Source organism: Loxodonta africana, chromosome 1 (genome assembly GCF_030014295.1).
Source record: "Loxodonta africana isolate mLoxAfr1 chromosome 1, mLoxAfr1.hap2, whole genome shotgun sequence".
Taxonomy (NCBI): domain Eukaryota; kingdom Metazoa; phylum Chordata; class Mammalia; order Proboscidea; family Elephantidae; genus Loxodonta; species Loxodonta africana.
In genome coordinates, this window is record NC_087342.1 from 81,679,599 (window position 1) to 81,683,975 (window position 4,377).

The 4,377-nt window shown below is 40.4% G+C and overlaps 1 non-coding gene across 1 annotated transcript; it reads left to right on the forward strand.

Annotated features, from left to right (window-relative positions):
• The first annotated feature begins 843 nt into the window (after positions 1–843).
• On the forward strand, positions 844–925 carry TRNAL-AAG (transfer RNA leucine (anticodon AAG)). Its single transcript has one exon. It is a non-coding gene; the product is annotated as a tRNA-Leu (tRNA).
• Positions 926–4,377: the final 3,452 nt, after the last annotated feature.

A 4,377-nucleotide genomic window follows, 5' to 3' on the forward strand; every position in this document is an offset into this window, starting at 1 on the left:
TTGATCAGTGTTACAATTTTTCTTACTACGTTTCTTTTTCAAAAGGGTTTAGTAGAAGAGACAAGAAAAACCTTGGTACTCTCTCTAAGGCTTGAAATCAGGATCCTCAGATTATGAGACTGACCGGCTACCTGCTGTGCTAAGAAGGCACCACTTAATTTCCTTTTAGTAAATTTCTCCACACTGGAAACATTTCAAGCATCAGTGAAATTACCGAAATATTAGACTTCCATATACCATGCTCCGACCAGTGGAACCCTGATTGCACAGTGATCGAGAGTTGGGTTAGTCACCAAAAGGCCAAGCAGTTGGAGTCCCATCAGCTCCTCCTTGGGAGCCCTTTGGGTAGTCCTGCTCTGTCCTATAAGGTCCACTGGATGACAATGGCTTTCCTGTTTTTTTTTAATACGTCTCCATTCCCCAAAAGCAATCAGTGCTAAGTCATACATAAGTTTGCTGTTGCTCTGTTTGTCACATAGCCTTCATCAAAATCATTGCAGAATTTTACCACCGACTGAATAAATATACAACACAGTGAAGTTTTCCACTACTGCTTTAAACATCACTTACAGCTGGGTGATATTCAGCAGGTTACTGATTATCTGTGTATCTGGTAATCTCCAGCAGGAAAATGCAGATCATAGTAACAGTACCTACCACTGAGGCAGTTTATAGGACTGAATGACAGTAAATGTAAGGTAAGTGCATGGCACGTAATAAATTTCCAATAAATTTTAGTTTTGGACCAGTACCGTGTAGAAATGTTCTAGGAAAAGTATAACGTCATGGAAAACAGTCTTGTAGCTTCCTAAATATAATGATTTAAGAGTTTCTCGAGAGCACGGTAGCCTGGCCGAGCGGTCCAAGGCGCTGGATTAAGGTTCCAGTCCCTGCGGGGGCGAGGGTTCGAATCCCACCGCTGCCAACTCTATTGGAAATGGAATCCATCAGAGAAGGGAATTACCAAAAACTTTACCCGCTTTGATTCAGTCACTTCCGACTCGTAGCGAGCCTATACAGCACAGCGCGAAACTGCCCCATAAAGTTTCCAAGGAGCGGCTGCTGAATTTAGGCTTCTGTTTGGCAGCCGAGCCCTCAACTAGGGAGCCCTTGAAGAACATAAGCAAGACATTTATCTCCCTAATAATAGGTTAAGATCAATCTAAGAGCAGTAGTTCGTGTCCAAGGATTAAATCTTTATGGTTTTTAAAATGTTTATATATTTAAACAAATATAACTCATATATTTCCAAATTACAAAAACGTAAGACTTTATACACGGTGAAACTCTTCCACCACCTCCCCTCCCCATTCCACCTGCATCGGATTCTGCCTACGCAAACCCAAAAAACCAATCCCATTGCCGCCGAGTCGATTGCGACTCATAGCGCCCCTATAGGACAGTATAGAACTGCCACCATGGAGTTTCCAAGGAGCGCCTGTTGGATTCGAACTGCCAAGCTTTTGGTGAGCAGCCATAGCACTTAACCGGTATGGCGCTACCCGGGCAAGTAGCCTGGGGTTAGTCTGGGGTTACCTGCAACGAATATTATTTGCATAAGCAAGCTAATATGCAGTTGCCATGGAGTCAGCTCTGACTCCTGAAGACTCCAGGTACATCAGAGTTGAACTGTGCTCCCTAAGGTTTCCTTTCCTTCTTTCTTTCTTTTTTTTTTTTACAGCGTTCTTTTCATAGGCTCTGTGCTTTGGATAGCTGGGTCGGAAGTTTCTAGTTTAAAACACCAATGAATACGAAGTCCTACCAATTGCTACGGTTTTAATTACAGAGTCAGGGCCTCTGAAAAAGCTCCCACATAACAAAACAAGCAGGGCCAAGGGGCTGGGTTTCAGTTTCTCCTTCTTTTTCCTCTACTGGAAGCCTCTGGGGCAATGTGGCTCTCCACCATTAGCCTGGAGAACCCGTGGTGGCCCTTCCCCTCTGGCTTTCTTGCTTAATCTGAAGATGGACTCATGTGACATAGCACTTCTTTTCAGAGTCTAAGCCCATTGGTAATAATTCAAGTCCGCTTCAATGCCAGATTCATTTCATTACCTAATGCTAAGTAAAAATGAACAACTCGCCTGCCTTTTGAAGGCTGTGTATAGCAGCATCATTGGACACGCTGTTTCTGACAGCTGATTTTTTGAAAGTAGATGACAAGGCTCTTCTTCTCAGGTGCCTATGGGTGGACTCCACCTTCCATTCTTTCAGTTAACATCCCAGCCAATTAACAGTTTGCTCCACTCAGGGACAAATAAGCCAATAGAAATCTATTTTTTTCCCCTATATTTCACACTTTCCAAACCTACTCTATTGCACATTACATGTTAGGGAAACTAATATTTCTCTATTATGTAGTAGGGAAATTACAAATATTTTTTCCACAATGTATTCTTTTTTTTTTTTATTTCAGTCTTCTTACACGTTGTTTGGGTTTTTGGTTGTTGTTTCTTTTTGTCTTATCTTGTTTTTTTGTTCTGTTTTTTAAGAGAATGGAGGTGTATTCAGCCACGATTTTTTTTAATGTACTGAATTATGTCAAGGTTTCATTGTTTCTACGTTTTGGGTAAAAATTGGTTTTCTACCCAAAGCTATGGAAACTTTTCAGTAGTTACATTTGGTTTTATTTTTCATTTTTTACCTTTAAATTTTATATGTATTTTGAATTTAAGTATCGTCGATGACATATTGATGTAAACTTTTATTTTCCTAGATGGCTACCCAGTTAGTCCAACATCATTTATCTGAAGTTTCCATTTTGCTACATCAATTACAAGTGGAACTTAAATAGCGATTTATTTTCCAATTTCTGGGTGGCTCCATTGGACCAAGTAAGATCCAGGTGGACTAACAACAGCTTGTTTACTCTATGCTAATATCTGAAAGTGTTATTTACCCAAAGAATCCAATTGACTGCAACTGGTTTGGATTTTTCTGTTTCTTTGTGTTATGTCGACATAAAGGACTCTTAGTGACAAAAACGGTTTGCACCCAACTAGTAACCTAAAGATTAGTGGCTGGGACCCACACAGTGGCACTGCAGAAGAAAGGCCTGGCAATCTAACTCCATGAACATTAAAGCAACAGTTTGCTGTTGCTTTCAGTTTGTCACATAGCCTTGACCAAAATCACTTCAGGATTTTAACCCATACTGACTAAATATACAAGAAAGTGAAGTTTCCCACTACCACTTTAAACATCACTTACTGCTGGATGACATTCAGCAAGTTACTTAACATCTCTGTTCCTCATATTCTTCATCAGGAAAACGGAAATCATAGTAAAAAGCACCCATCACTGCGGCAATTTAGTGGACTGAATGACAGTAAAAGTAAGGACAATGCATGGCACGTACTAAATTTCCAATAAATTTGAGTTGTTATTTGTTGGTGTTTTGGACGAGTGCCATGTAGAAATATTCTAGGAGAAGAATAAGGTGATGGATAACAATCTTGTGTCTTGGTAAATATGATTGAAACATCCTGGGCATTATGGCAGTGTGTCTAAGGCCTTGGATTAAGGCTCCAGTCTCTGTGGGGCCATTCAGTTGGAATCCCACTGTTGCCAACTCTACTGTAAATTGAATCTATCTGAGAATGAAATTTCCAGAAACTTGACCCATTGCAATTGAGTCCTGAAACTGAACGATAAAGATCCCAAGGTTTTGAACTTTTGGTTGGCAGCCGAGCTCTCAACTAGGGCACCCTTGGAGAACATAAGTGAGCTCTCAACTAGGGCGCCTTTGGAGAACATAAGCAAAGTAATTATCTCCCTAATAGTAGGTTAAGGTCGATTACGGTCTTTTAAAGAAAATGAGACTCTTGTCATTTCTGACTATTCTTTATATCTAAGAACGGTATTTCGTGTCCAAAGGATAAATCTTTATGGGCTAACCTAATGGTTACTGGTTTGGAACCATAGAGTCACACACAAGAGAAAGGCAAGAAAGGCCTGACAATCTGCCTCTGTGAATATCAAAGCCAAGAAAACCCTGTGGAGCAGTTCTGCCCTGTAACACATGGGGTCACCATGAGCCAGAATCAATCCAATAGAATACAGTGGGCTTGCTATTATTATTATTGTTATTAACGTATTAATACAAAGTGGTTGCAATAGTGTGGGAAACCAGACCATTGTGGCATGCTGGTGGGAATGTATATTAGGCAAGATCCAAGAGAATTACCATCACACTATCACATAGACTGCTTCAGCAATTCCATGTATAGAAAGTACTCACACCCACTTGCCCTGTCAGATAAGGAATATTATTTATTGCAGCTTGTTTGTATGGGCAAGATACATATTGTCAAACACCCATAAAACGAATTCTATGCTGTCAAGCAAGAAAGAAGCTCTTTCTGTGTTGATTTGGAAATG